The sequence below is a fragment of the Gopherus flavomarginatus genome, chromosome 1 (genome assembly GCF_025201925.1).
Source record: "Gopherus flavomarginatus isolate rGopFla2 chromosome 1, rGopFla2.mat.asm, whole genome shotgun sequence".
In the NCBI taxonomy this organism is placed as follows: Eukaryota; Metazoa; Chordata; order Testudines; family Testudinidae; genus Gopherus; species Gopherus flavomarginatus.
In genome coordinates this window covers 214655492-214671136 of record NC_066617.1, presented here as the reverse complement: position 1 = coordinate 214671136, position 15645 = coordinate 214655492, and the positions used below count along the sequence as shown (strand labels likewise).

Sequence of the window (15645 nt, the reverse complement as noted above, 5' to 3'; positions counted from 1 at the left end):
AATTGCTGCATGACGTGCTTTGCTCTGTGTGCAATGCACTCAGGGGGCCTGATTCCTCTCCCTCTTACACCAGTGTAAATCTTGCTGATGCCAATGGAGATAGACAAGAATAAAACTGGTGAAAGTGCGCTCAAAAGAAGGCAATTCATATAGTGATTTTTTTATATCTATGTAGGCTATGGGCTTGGTCCAATGCTCACTGAAATCAGTGAAATAATTCAGATAGATCAGATCCTATATGAGGTAGTATCTTTAGACACAGACTGTAGGCCAGGCCCACAGTTGATGTAAATCAGAGTAATTGATGAAATCAATGGAGCTATGTCAATTTACACCAGTTGAGGATCTGGCCCAGTGCAATTAACTTTTTTCAAAATAACAAACCACGTATTACTCTAAAGACAGAGGAAAAGCCATGAAATCTGTCCTTTATGTTACTTTCTCCATGCCAGCAATGGCTGCAGTGGCCACAGACATGTTATGTGACCACAAACACTAGGACAGACAGTTTGTGTGTCTGTGCATGGGTGGGGAACGGGCTCACACAATCAAGAATGGGGTGTGAGGTGTTCACATGACAACCTCTCCATTATGGTGCGCTCCATAAAATGGAAGAACCCTTGGTCTAATTTACATTAGCTAAAACTTGGGGTGTAGGGAGGGGGAATCAGTTAAAAAAAGAAAATTGACAGACATTACCACTCTGTTGGATCTTAGAGCAAGTCATTTTTGCCTACGTTTAAGAAAGTTGCTGCTCCTCCATGAAGCCATCTCTTTAGAAGGTATCTAATGATAATGCCCTCTCTTTACAGAGTTGGTCATGTCTGTGCAGGTCCATTCCTGTCATTAAAAGAGCTTGTTTTAAAATAATGTTGCCACAGAAAATGATGGAAAGGAATCACTTACAGAAGTGTTGTTCTCCACTCACTTCTTACCACTGTGGTGCACTCACAGTAGAATCCTATGCCTCATTGTGTACCAGAAGAAGAGGTTCTATATTCCGGCCAAGATTTCAAAACAACAACAAAAGTGGGTGCCTAAACTTAAGAGCCTAAATCCATATGTGGGCATCTAAATAAGTGGCCTTGTTTTCAGAAGGGACGAGAGCTCCCACTAATTTAACCTCCCAGTTCCCCTCTTTCTTCACACCAAGCCCCTTCTGTATATGGTGTTTGTACGATTGTGACAGTACTGAGACACTCGTGCACCAATAAAACATCCTGCTGTGCTTCTTGCATGGAAGAGGATGGGGAGGAAAAAAGAATCCTTTGATCCTCCCCCAACATTTTTGCCAAGCAGCACAACAAAAGGCCAAACCCAACCGAGCATATCTTCCATGGTGCTGAATATTTTTCTTCCTCTCGATACAGTTCATTTTACCCCTTGGCCACAGGCCAGTACAAGGACTATGTAGCACTTCAGTTCCGCTTAAAGCCCTCAAAATACAGTGTAAGTGGGACTCACGTGGTGCATAAGCCTCGTGTTGGCCCTCTGCACCGCAGTGAATGTCACTCGGTAACGCCTTTGTTTTGTTAGACATTTGAGCCTTTTATTTGGGTTACTGGATTTGGAGGCAGTTCACTCTATTTTGTTCAGTCTCTTCTCTCCCTGCCGGAGCCCCTTCAGTGGCCTCAGACAACATCCTGTACCCTGCTGAGAGATCCACTCACAGGAGGACACAGCAGCTGGAGTGACAACCTGCAGGGTCCTTAAAACAGGGCAAGGAGACTGAGAATTAAGTAAACAAGCTTGTCTCTCTAATATCCTGGGACCAACACTGTTACAGCAACACTGCATACAAGCTGGAGAAGAGGTGAGACCAGGAGTTGCATCATCTAAAAGAAACAAGAATCACCCATCACTGAAAGTAGGAGGCCCTTCAAATATGTAAGTGCATCACTGAAATCACAGCAGAAAGAAAAGCTGTTTTAAGAAAAGTATTTAGTCTGTTTAGTGAAGGGGCCAAATTCATCCCTAGTATAACTTTATTGAAGCCAATGGAGTTACACCAGAGTTGGATTTGGCCTAACAGGATTAAATCATGGGTACCGGTGGGTAATATTAATTTGAAATAGTGGGGGGAAAAAGGCGGGAGGAATGATCCACTTAAAATTCCAGGATAAATTATTTTTTGGTAAAATCCACATCTATGTTGATTAGCTTCACTCTGGTTGCTAAGCAACATTATCTTTTGTCTGTAGCTACACAGTATTTTGGAGGAGAATGTGTAGGGATAAAATTAAAACAGCTATATTTAAAAAAATTCTGTGGCTTTCTCAACTAAACAGAAACCAAAATCTGTCTCCTTGACTTTCATCTGAGAATATGTATTTTAAGAATGTTTTATGCCCGATAGAGAAACCAGGACAAGTCACAAGTTCTGTAAATGCAACATCAATATTCACCTGCTGTATCCCTATCTGGCACTTTTTTAACTCCTAGATTCAGAAATATTTACAAGTTTGCAGTCGTTGGTGGAAAATGTTACTTTTCAGCCAGACAGTTTAGTTTTTCCAATTTGCCTTAATGAACTTCAGACATCTATTCCATCCTGGCTCAGAAACCACATACTTAAGTAACCTATAGTTGTAGAAATGTTGAAAGCAAAACCATATGACTCTGGTTATGAAAACCATGCATCTGTAGATGCAGCATTTGTAGCAAAATTCAGCTAATTGAACGTTTGATTTCAATATATACAGCTTTCTTTTAGGCCCTAGAGCCCAGGCGTCCAGTAGGAAATAGCTTTTGGATCAAGAAATGCATAGACAAAATTATATTTCATGAAAGTTGTGAAAGTCCATGAGCTTAGAGATATCTAAAATAATCATTTATCTGTAACAAAGAAATGAAAGTACTTCTATGTTTTGATATAAGAGAAAAACTAAATCCCTGCTGTATAAGCATGGGATGGTAGGTGAAACATAACACATCACACAAACTACTGTGAATTTGTGCCTTTCTTCTTCAGTTTATGTTTTACTTTCCTCTTCAAAACACATGTACAGATGCACACACTTTGATAATACAACAGTAAACGTTAAAAGAAAAATACACAGTCCTTAAAGAGCCCAGTTTCTTTTTTGGCAGATAGGGCCATGGATTTAATTCTTGATTCACAAAGGGAACACCACAGGAAAATGCTCTTTGCTAACTAGCATGTGGGCTGACTGGAGGAAATTTCCATATCCAGAAAAACGGGCATGGGAAAACGACACTTTTTTAAAAATGTTGAAACTCCTTTTACATTGATCTCATGAGGAACTGACGGGTTTGAAAAGGAGAGAATTAGCCTTTTAACACACAGCCTCCGCAGACAATCTCACCGTTCTAAGCAGCCAGCAGCGGAGCCTGCCAAGCCCCAAGAGGGAGCCAATTACAGATCTAAATTCCTTTACTTGCATTGTAGGTTACCCGGGAGCGCAGACATCAGTCCTGCCTTCCAGGAGACATATGCCAAGGAAAAGACTCTGAAATTGTACTCTTCAGGCCACAGAGGGCTCAGGATTCTTCTTACCTACTATCACTTAACTAGGGGCCAAATTATGCTCCCAGTCACATCAGAAATTAGCCCTAAACTTTTCAGAGTGATTTAGACAGATTTGGCAAGTTATGCAGCCCTATCATGGAGAACATCCAAATAGGATTCTGTCTTTCCAAAAACATGAGGATCTTGGCAAACCGGGAAGGTATGCAAGGGGGAAAAAAACTGCAGCAACAGAAAGAGAAGAGTGAGCACCAAAGGAAGAGGCTAGGGAGGAGTTGTCACTTATTTAACAACTCAAGTAACAAAAATCTCATTGCCAGCTAGAGAAAAATAAATTATTTCATAGCATGTAAGGTTAGCTATTCTCTGCCTGAAATCCTCGGCACATACTCAAGATGGCTAGCTGCTCCCTTGCTCATACTGCCCTGGCTACACTTCTATTTTTAGCACACAAGCTCAGAGGTAGCGTGAGTATGTCTGCTCAAGCTGGAAATTACATCTTCAGCTCCAGTATATACATTCAGAGGACTGTTAGTGAGTGCTCCCAACACTGTGGCTAGCATCAAAAGGAAGTTGGGGAGCTCACAATTGAGCATAAGGGAATCCCAACAGTTTCTAATCTCTTAAAAAAAAATAGATTTCCATTGCAAAAAGACTGGCATGGGAGCTACTTTGAAAGCCTTGTTCCCAAGGCTCACGTAGGACACTGCAGGGCTCCAACCAAGCTGCTGGATAATTTACACTAACGCCACTGATGTTTGACACAATCTTAGATAGAGTGCATATAACATTGCTGTTCTTGATCAGCGTCTCTTCTATTGGAATGAAATAATATCTCTATACATATACCCCCACCAGCGCCACGTTCTTCTTAACTCAATTTCCTTCTTCTCTAGTTCTGAGAGAACCAGCATGTGAAAGTGTGAGGAAATCATAAGGTATGGCTCCCTTTTCTGTACTGGAATGTGATTGTAGCAGAGAAGTCACACAAAGGTCATCAAAGCCAGAAGATTGTTCTCATCAGAAGGTGGCCTAGTAGACAGAGCATTGACATGGATGTACGAGACCTGGATTCAGTTCATGAGTCAGCCATAAACTTCCTGTATGACCTTGGGCAAATCACTGAATCTACCATGTACCAAAATAAAATAGGAATATTTTCCTACCTCAAAAGATATTAATAGGAGGAAATCTATTAATGATTGTGAGGTGCTCAGTTACTATGGTGATGAAGGACATATGAGTACCTAGACAAGACAGAACATCCCATAAGACTCACCTGCCATTGGATCTACAACCTGCTGCACTATTTTCCTTTCTGCCCTTTTATATGTGGGTGTTGTAACTCAGCAGTTTTCAACCTTCCCAGACTACTGTACCCCTTTCAGGAATCTGATTTGTCTTGTGTACCCCAAATTTCACCTCTAAAACTATTTACTTCCAAAAATCAGACATAAAAATGCAGAAGTGTCACAGCACAATATTACTGAAAAATTGCTTCCTTTCTCATTTTTACCATATAATTATAAATCAATTGGAATATAAATATTGTACTGACATTTCAGTGTATAGTATATACAGCAGTATAAACAAGCCATTGTCTGTATGAAATTTTAGTTTGCACTGACTTCACTAGAGCTTTTTATGTAGCCTGGTGTAAAACTAGGCAAATATCCAGATGAGTTGATGTATCCCCTGGAAGATCTCTAAGTACCTCCATGAGTACACATACCTCTGGTTGAGAGCATTGTTTAACTTAGCCAAATCTTATGAGTAGTTATAGTTATCTAAACCTGAGCTGGAAACCAGGCTCTTTTGGGTTCAGAGGGATGGCATAAGAGGGATGGGTTCAGATCAACCTAATCAAATTTGAACCTACTCCTCATTTTAAAAAAAAGAAGAGGAAAAAAAAGATTTGCATTCCAGGTTTTGATTTTGCACATCTCTGCCATGGTATGTGTGGCTGTTACAAAGTAAGGGCATTTTCATAAAAGCGTAATGAAATTTAATGTCAAAATCAGTTACATGCAGAAATCTATGCATAACAAAATGAGGATATTTTTCTTTGAGTTACAATGCATATTTAAGGCTTTGAATTCAAGTCATCTCAGGCAGAAGGATTGACATTTTACAAAGGAGCTGTAGCTAGGTTGTCCTGATCAGCTGCAAAGAGCAACAAAAAGACTGTGATAAATAACCAATGACAGGTAGTGCTAAAATATAAACTCTGCTTCCCAATCAATACACATAAGGGCAGGCATAAGGTCCATCTTCCTTACAGATATATTTACTATTCTACAAACAATTAATTGGTTTTGAGTATGCTTGTGATCATCTTTTCAGTTGTAGTGGGGATGTGTGTTAGGAGAAGCACACCATTCCCCAATCTTCCTTTTGAGTTGTCTTCAGAGAGTTTGCTGCTTGTGTCTGAGTCCTTTCAGCAACCAAAACAGATGGTGTCTGTCCACACTCTCTGCCTAGAAGATGAGACTCTTAGCTGCACGTCCAGTGACTTCCTACTGGTTATCAGTGAATAAAACTGCCCTTGTACTTAAGGCAACCCGGGATGAGACTACAACAGTCTGCAGAGCAGGCTGTCTAAGAAAAGCAAAAGATGAAAGGAGATGCAGACTGGATTGTCTATCCTAATAGCCTCATGAGAAATCCTTCTCTGGTGCCTTTGGTCAGTGTTAAGAGGCAGATTTAGGGGGCTTCCAGAACACAGACCTAGCCAATTTTCATAATAAAAATACATTTATTGTTTTGCCTTCTTTTTGCTAAATACCAGAGGCAGATGCAGACTGCTGTCAATTCACACTCCTCACTTTAACAGTAACAACTGAGAGACAGGGCTTTTCCTGGGAATTAACGATTATCTGAGAGAGTGCATGGGTGGAGTTGAAGCAGCAGGCCATTAACCTCACCTAGTCATTAATTCCCTAGGAAATGTCCTGTTCCTCAATTATTAGTTACCACTATTTCCCTCATTCCCTCCCTTTTATTTTTATAAGAAAAAAATTAATGTTTTCTCTTGGTGTTTTTTCCATGGCACCATCACTGCATCACCACAGAGGAGAGACATTGACTGGTGCTGCTGCAGGAGTTGGGGATTTTTAGATGCAGGGAAGTCATGGCCTGGAAAGCAGCCACCCCTCACAAACTCTGCTTTTGTTTTGCAGCAGCCAGTAATCAGGAAATATTCCTTCATGCTTATGCTGAACAAGCACCTGCCATCCAAAATGGGTCATCTGTAGTGTGGGCAAAGTTCTCGGATTTGATACAGTTTAGCTCATTTTGAGAAAAAAGTCAGTTTCCAGGACACAATACAGGAACAGGCAAGGGAAGCACAAAGTTGCAACGCACCAGCAGCAGTGGTCAGAGGCTTTCTCAGGGGCAGTTCTTACAGCCCCTCTTACCAGTGCTGACATCATATACTCCCCCAGCTCTGGCCTCAGATTGTCAGCTGAAACATTGCACAGAAGGGAGGGAGACATGCTCCCACTCCATACAGCCACTTCCCCTTAGGGGCATAGAGTGCTAGGGCGGGTGCTCTGATCCCCTTCACAATGTGTTTGTGCAGAACAAAGCACTGGTTTTCTGCACAAGAGGAAAGGCTCACATCCCCCTTTCCTACAGCTACCACACTCTTGAGGTCCAAGCTACAATAAAGACAGAGTATCTGTCATTCAGAGACAACGTAGGCAGTCCCTTGACTTTATGAGAGCTGAAGTTCAGAAACATGCTTGTGTTTTCCTGGAGTCTGAAAAGGTTTCCTGTTTGTTCTAAGACAAGTTTAGCTGCCTGTTTTTTTTGGGTGTACTACTTCACCACCTGTGTGCAACTACAGTAAAGTCAATGGAGTTGCACAGAATGCAAACCAGTGCAGATTTAATCACATCGAGCTCTGGAACCAATGTCTGTTTGCAGACTTCAGATAGTTGTATTAATCTACTAAGACTACAAGGAAGAGAAGAAACTGCTTTGCTGTGACATACCTGTATGCAAATGTAAAGAATCTGTAATGACATTTTCACACTCAGGTAGGTCTACACTGCAAAAAAAAAAGTTCCACAGTAGCAAGTTCCAGAGCCAGGTCAACTGACTCAGGCTTGTACATTTGGGCTAAAAAAAGAGGAGACATTCCTGCTGGGTTTCAGAGCTGAGTCTCCTGCCCAAACCCAACCATCTAGACTGCTATATTTAGGCCCAAAGTGCAAGCCCATGTCAGCTAACCTGGGCTCTGAGATTTGCTTCCATGAGTTTTTTGGTTTTGGTTTTTGTTTAAATAAAGAAACACAGCACAGACATACTTAGCTCTCCGGCTTACAAGTATTTGTCAGTTTTACCAAGGACCCGTTTTAAGTGTTGGATAATGCTGCTGAGTTACTCTACGTTTTACAGTGGCTCTCAAACTTTTTCTATTGGCAGCAAGCTTCTGAGTGTGACCCTCCTCCCCTTATAAATTAAAAACACCTTTTAATATTTAACATTATTTTAAATGCTACATTTATAACTATATAGTTGAAAATGTATTTACCTTTTCTCACTGATTTTAAATTAAGACTAAAACATTTTTATCAAATTATTGTTATAAGCAAAAAAGTTATTTTTTAAAATAGTTACTGTTTAATACTGGGGAAGACACAAATAAACTGTCAATATCACTTTTCACAGCAAACTTACTAGCGCCCCATTGCCACACTTACTTCTGTACTGCTGATGGCAGGTACTGCTGTCATAAACAGATAGCTAAGGGTTAATGTCTCTTTCACCTGGAAAGGGGTAACAAACAACCCCTGACCAGAGGACCAATCAGGAAACAAGACTTTTTCAAAACTGGGTGGAGGGAAGTTTTGGGTGTGAGTTCTTTGTTCTTTATCTTGGTTCGGTGACCCTCTCGGCTCTGAGAGTGATCTTTCTATCTCCAGGATTTCTAATCTTCTGTTTCCAAGTTCTTTCCAAGTACAAGGATAGTAAGACAATAGGTTTATATTGTTTTTTTGTATTTACATGTGTGTAGTTGCTGGAATGTGTTAAATTGTATTCTTTTTGGATAAGGCTGTTTATTCATTTTTTCCTTTAAGCAATTGACCCTGTATATTGTCACCTTGACACAGAGACCATTTTATGTCCTTTTTCTTTCTTTTTATATAAATCTTTCTTTTTAAGACCTGTTTGAGTGTTTTTCACTGGTTAAGGCTAAGAAACGAAGGGAGGGGGAAAATCTCTTTGTGTTAGATTTACTAAGCCTGACTTTGCATACCCTCTGGGTGAGGGGGGAGAGAGATTTGATCTCTCGGTACTTGTGTTTCAAGGACTTGAAGCAGGGAGGGTGGAAACCCTTTGTTTAGATTCAAGGAGCTTGAATCTGTATATCTCTCCAGTAACCGAGGGAGGGAACACCTGGAGGGGAAGAGGGAGAAGGGAAGTGGGTTATTTCCCTTTGTGGTGAGACTCAGGGCATCTGAGTCTTGGGGGTTCCCCAGGGAAGGTTTTGGGGGGACCAGAGGGTATCAGGCCCTAAAATTCCTGATTGGTGGCAGCGCTATCAGATCTAAGCTGGTAATTAAGCTTTGGAGGTTTCATGCTAGCTTCTCATGTTCTGAACTCTAAGGTTCAGATCTGAGTAGGACAGTTATGACAACTGCCTTCAAAGCTGGGTGGCCAGAGAACAGTGGCTGCTGGCCAGGTGACCAGCTCTGAAGGCAACGCTGCTACCAGCAGCAGCACAGAACTGCAGAAATAAGGATGGCAATGTCATACCATGCCACCCTTACTTCTGCGTAACGTTTGACCTTTGTGCTGGGAGGTGTGGACTTGGGGAGGGTGGGGAGAAAGAGGAATTAAGGCAAATGTTGGGGTGGCTATAGTCCCCAAAAGCCTCCCCTAGTTCCACCCCGCCTGCGTGTCTGACTTTTAAATTATAAAAAATTCCTTTTTAAAAAAAAGTCAATCTCATTATTGGTCTGAGATTGGTCGGTGGTTTAATGCAGCTCTTCCGCTGCTGAACAATCAAGCCCCCAAATGTTATCTCAGTCCCACCTCAAGACAACAAACCTGTGCACACGATACTACAATCCCCAGAGTCCCAATTGTCTTAAAGTGGTGATAATACAAATATATATTTTGTTTAGCAACAATGATCGCTGCATTATACGTTGACAATACTTTTTGAAGTAAATACATTGCGACAGAAAAGTGTGCGTCATTTTCTAAAATGCTAGATTTAAATTATCTACTTTATAGCAGTTGCTCCGTTTCATGCAAGTACTTGCCACCCCCACGTAATAATCTTGTGACCCCCAGTTTGAGAACCCTGGGTCTAACATAAGTTAACAGGGTAAACTAAAATAATCGTGTCTCAGTTTCTTAAGACTGTCCCACAACGGTGTGTGGAGTTGCTCCATGCTGTTACTGCCATAAGCATAGACTCCGTGGGTGCTCCAGAAAAATTAGCAGGTGCTCTGCACCCACCAGCAGTCAAGCTCTCCCCTCCTCACCTCCTTCAACTATTTGGCAGCACTTAGGACTTTCCAGGAGGGAGGGAGAGGTGCGGGGACATGGCACATTCAGGGGAGGAGGAAAGACAAGGGTGGGTAAAGGGGGTGGAATGGGGGAGGGCAGGGGTGGGGGGAGGGGCATCGAGCATCCACCAGGCAGAGGGGGAGTTGGCACCTATGGTTATTGCCACATTTCACCCTAGAGGTGGGCTGCATTTCAGTGGAGGATAACACTTGAGTGTATCCTTCTGGTAGGAATGGTGGATGTTTATGGGATTGCTTGAAAAGTGGCAAGAGAGTTTAGGTTAGATTATTAGAAGTCTAAGAGGCAAGTGCACACTCCAGCTAGGTATTCCTCTCTTTGGACTGCCGAGGCTTTTCCTTCCCTTTAAGCCCAGAAGAGGCAGCCGTTCTGAGAAGGGAAAAGTGGCTCTTCATCACAGCTGTTTCCCAATTGCAATTAGGGGAGGGCACAGCTAAGATTGAATCACCAGTTTTTCTCCTTCAGGTGGTTTTCCATACAAGCCTACAAAAAATAGTTATTGACTAAAAGCATATGGAAGTGGGAGGTCAGGTAGCAGCCACTGGATGTGGGGCTAAAGCTTTATAAAAAGGAGGGGGGGAAATCTTCTTCTAGCCAGGCAGGAGCTCAGAGGAGAACTGAAGCCAATTTGAATAAGCTACTGCTTGGGAAAGATCTAAGTTTTGTCTCTGTAACTGAACTGATGTGGTTTGGTTTTTTTAAAATCTACTTTTCATAAAATGTGCTGAGAAGAGATGGCTAATGACAACTTGGTGTACAGACACCACACCTCTCTGCTCAGACTACAGCATCAGCAACATGGTGTCATGTGGCCATGGTTTTTGTGGTTTCAGCAGAGCCCAGTTCCAAAGAGTCTGAAAAGCAGAGCACATCAAGGGATGGGACAAACACCTGCCCTCTCATTTCTTTTCAGACAGCTGGCATTGCAAACTTTAAAACAAGGACTTCAGCTCTTGGCTGCTCATTCAAACATGCTCCACAGCTCAGCAGGGAGTAAAACAAACAGCACATACTGTCCTGAAAACACAAATTGAGAGAGCTCCCTGAAGCAGCACTAGCCTTCTATTGTCAGACTAGCACCATTAGATAAGGTTCTACTATAAGTTGCACCTGGGAGAACTCTCCTGCACTCAGGTTTCCCCTTCTAGCTGGATGTGTCTCACTTGGCTAAGGAAATTGTAGAGGGAAGGACTCAAGATGATGGAGGCTCTTTTCAGTCTTCTGTACCACCTGTCACAGCACCCATCTGTCCTTCACCCAGTAAGGATGCTGCAGCCAGCGCAAGGTTTGATATTTATTATCCAGTTCTCCACTGCACATAATAAAATCACCCAAGTAGCCAGATCACACCATCAGCACATGATGTTTCTGGAGCAGCAGAAATTTATACAATCTGTATATAGTCCCACCTTTCTGCCTCCAGTCCAACCTCTCTTATTAAAAACTTAGATCCACCCCGATAATAGATGCTGCTTAAATTCAAAACTTCTCCATACTGAATTCCAAATATTATTTCAAGCTCTTTTGTTTCTGTATTTCTGTGTCTAACACTGAGAATGTGGCCAGATACAGATTAACATGGAAATAAGACAGTTAATCTTATATGGATAGAAGGCTCCTGTTTTGTCAGCATAAAATAAAAAAAAATTTCATACTAGTTTTCCTAGCCAATTTGCTGACAGGTAAAGGATGGTGCTTCAAGCATGTAACTACATGCTAGAGAAAACAATCTATTAGACATTTTAATTGGTTTCATGTGGGTTTCATTACATGGAAAAATAGAGAAACACACTCTTTCTATATTCAGAAGCAGGTTACTTCACCCCATCACCCAAAGGCAGAAGGGTTTTCTTTATTCCTGAACCCCTACCCCTCTATCCATTGTCTGTGGCACATCTAGAGATAGAAAGTGCAATCCCTCATGAGTCCTTGGTCTGGGGCCATTTACCCTAACCAATTCCTTTTCCACATGTGAAAAGTTCCTTCATGCCCAGGGATCTTTAGGCAGTAGCTGTAATCTCCAAATCAGCAAATCAATACAAGCTATAGTTACTGTTAAACAACATATTGTATATTGGGAGAGAGGAGAGAAACAGACATAATTTACTTTACTCATGTGTAGACATAGGTACAGGAACCTACAGTACCATAGGTCAAAAAACATATGTTACAAAGATTAAAGACTGACAGTGGAATCATTACTAACTCAAAATGTTTCCCACTCTGGTTAACTTCTCACCAAAGTCCTGGACAAGTGTCTTAACTCCTTATGAGGCCCTATTTTTGGCTCTCCCCAGCAAGAGTCTCTCAATTTCTTGCTAGCTGTCTTTCAGGCTCAGCTCCAGGTCTTCCTCCTGTTCTCTCTAGAGCAGGGGTCGGCAACCTCTGGCACGCAACCCTCCAGGGTAAGCACCCTGGAGGGCCGGACCAGTTTGTTTACCTGCCGCCTCTGCAGGTTCGGCCGATAGCAGCTCCCACTGGCCACAGTTCACCGCTCTGGGCCAATGAGGGAGTCAGGAAGCGGCGTGGGCTGACAGATGTGCTGGCCACGGCATCTCACAGCCCCCATTGGCCCAGAGCAGTGAACCGTGGCCAGTAGGAGCCGTGATCGGCCGAAGCTGCGGAGGCAGCAGGTAAAAAACCGGTCCGGCCCACCAGGGTGCTTACCCTAGTGAGCCATGTGTCAGAGGTTGCAGACCCCTGCTCCAGAGCTTTGCAGAGTTCCCAGCCTGCCTCTCTCAGATTTCCTGTTAAACCAAGAGCCTCTGTCTCCCTAATTCTGACTTAGGGACTAGCCTCCTTCAGCCCTGGGTGGGCTTCCTTCTTTATAGGCCTGTGGCTGCCCTTGCAGACACACCCTTTTCCCAGTTACCACAATGGGGGTCCTAATTAAGATACTCTCAGTTTCATTAACTCTTTCTTGTGTCCTGTTCCTTCTTACCTAAACTCTCCTTGGGGAATTACCCTTTCAGGCACAGGGCCCTGAACCAGCCCTATGACAAGAACATGCCATTTTCTTTAATGAGGGTTGTTTTTTATGTGGTTTTTGTTTGTTTTGTCTCTGCAAGAGATTACACAGCAGGAGGAGAGAGGAAGGGGAAGCAAGAGGAAGAAGGCTTATGACTGGGGTGGAGTTGAAGGTCCAAGAGTAGATGTCAATTCTGAAGTCACACAGCTGAGAGTCTGTGGGGACTGGCTCCAGGTACTGTTGCTTTGGTTGTTGGTGGTGGTGGTAGTGATGTTGCTGCTGCAAGTGGGTCTGCAAGGGATGAGGCTTTTTATAGGTTGCTCCGAGTTCTTCTTCAAGACAACCAGCATCTTTTCCTGGGTATGTACAACAGTTAAATTTCCTCCATTCTCTCAATCATCTGTTGTCCTCCTAACCCAAATTCTGTAGCCTTCATCAGTGCACACTGGAGCACTTTTTATATCCAAGTTAAGTGATGTAGGCAAGGAATATTCTAAGACCTCCATGCCCAATAGAATCACCAGGTTGAACAAACTCCTAGACCTCATCCAATTCTCCAGTGTTTTGCCTGTGCATGTATAATGCCAGGTTTTTTCCATCTATTTCTGCCCTTTGACAACAGAAGACTTCCTTCCCTCCAAGCTTTCACTTTACAGTAACTTACCTTGTTTGGGAAGGGCTGGATTCCCTTTGGAGCCATCAGTGCTGTTTCTTGCTTGCTGAAGAATGAAATAGAGGGTTTCTTCTCCTAGGAGAAACACACAGGGGGACTAAAAGCCCGTATCAACTCTGCTAAGTTCTAGGACACAAACTCAGGACCTATATGGCAGTGCTAACCCCTGTGCCAGCCCATTATCTCATTTATTAATAAGTTTAAATCCTCATCTGTAGGGCTGGATTTCCAATTAGGCATTCTAGGGGTGCCTTGCTTCTCTCAAACTGTGTGCAACACAAAGGTCAGATGGGGGGGGGGCGCCGAAGATGCTATGCCTAGGGGCGCATAAAGTGTAAATCCAGCCCTGCTCATCTGTTGTGGTACAACTGAAGCCTGAGGTTGAATAAGGCAATGAATATTTTCAAGAGCCCCACTTTTGTGGTAAGTTAATCTGAGGCAATTTAGGTACAGGCCCAAGTGAATGCTTAAATCAAAGCAAAAACATCACTGGCCTCAGGATAAGAAAAACATTTTAAGCATAGCTGGTCTGAAAATAAATATTTGTCTAAACTTCCAGACTGCAAAGAGTTGCCTTTTCTCAGGTGATTCCTTAGTGCTGCTTATCGGAGGGGCTTTTCCCTTTCTCTGCCTTCCTGCCTTTCAGGAAAGCACAGGCAAGTGCTTGGAGCACAGTCTTTCTAATTCCCACTGCTGCTCGAGAACAACCTCCTCAGCTGTCAGTCAACTCTGACAGACAGAGGGGAGCCATGTAATCATGTGCTGATTACTATGAGGTCCTATGAGAACAGTCTCACTCAGATTATGTATTTCAAGTACATTTACTTAGATTTCCACACATGCTATCATAGTTCCAGATGACTTTGTGCATGCCTCCATGCCTGGCAGAGAGTGCCCTATTACCTAGTGAGAGTAAATATGCCTCGTAGGTTGTCAGCAAAGCAAAGCTCTGATTAAATGATTGAGAGTACCAGACAGATTTCTGAACTTCTGTAGATCCAAGCTCCCAGTTCCATGCAAGACAGTGGATAGGATGTAGTGTGGAGAAGTCTGGGTTTTTAATTGTTGTTGTTGCTTGCTTTTGTTTTGTTCTGTTTTTGTTTAGTTGTTTTGGTTTTAACTACTTTCTGTTTGATCTGATTCATGACTTTACAAATGGTCAGTTCACTTGTCAAGTCAGGATCCATTCAAACTCAGTTAAGACCATTCTGAGGGCAAGAAAAAGACAAATATGAACTGGCTTCATAACATAACCAAAGGCTGCTCAGAACACATCCCAACAGTCCTCCATCTCCAGGGCTAGCCTCAGGCATAAGCACTGCAAGGGACTGCTTGGTGCCTCAGGAACTCACAAGCCAGCCCAGCCTTCCCCATCTCTGGCAATTAATTCAGAGGGAAAGCAAACTCAAGGACTGATCTCACAGCCTCATAGCATGAGAACCCATAAATTGTTAGGCCAGTTTATTTCCCTCCACCCTCAGAAAACCACACCCCTCCTTACAATGATATATTGGAGTATATGAATTAGATAGAAACATTTTCTGAACTAATTAAGTCAGATTCAATTTCCTCTGAACATGGCTCTTATTGACCTAAGTTTACTCATCTGGCCTCCATTACCTTAGGAGCTGAACATCTCACAGGTTTTGTTTGTATTTATCCTTTCCACACCCATGTAAGGTAGGGCAGTGCTATTATCCCTATCACAGGGGCTGGAGCACTCACGGGGAAAAATTGGTGGGTGCTCTGCACCCACCGGCAGCTCTTCACTCCGCCTCAACTCACCTCAGCCTCCACTCCGCCTCTGCCTCCTCCCCTGAGTGCACTGCCGAGTCCTTCTTCTCCTCCCCTCTCCCTCCCTGTGCTTGCACTGCGAAACAGCTGTTTCATGCAGCAAGCCTGGGAGGGAGGGAGAACGTGGTGCACTTGGGGAAGGAGTCGGGGCCGGGGCTGGGGGGTTGCGAGCACCCACCA

The 15645-nt window shown here is 43.0% G+C and overlaps 1 protein-coding gene across 1 annotated transcript in view; it reads left to right on the top strand.

Annotated features, from left to right (window-relative positions):
- ATP6AP2 (ATPase H+ transporting accessory protein 2) overlaps positions 1-15645 on the top strand; it is a 153795-nt gene that overhangs the window by 57614 nt on the left and 80536 nt on the right. The window lies entirely within an intron of this gene.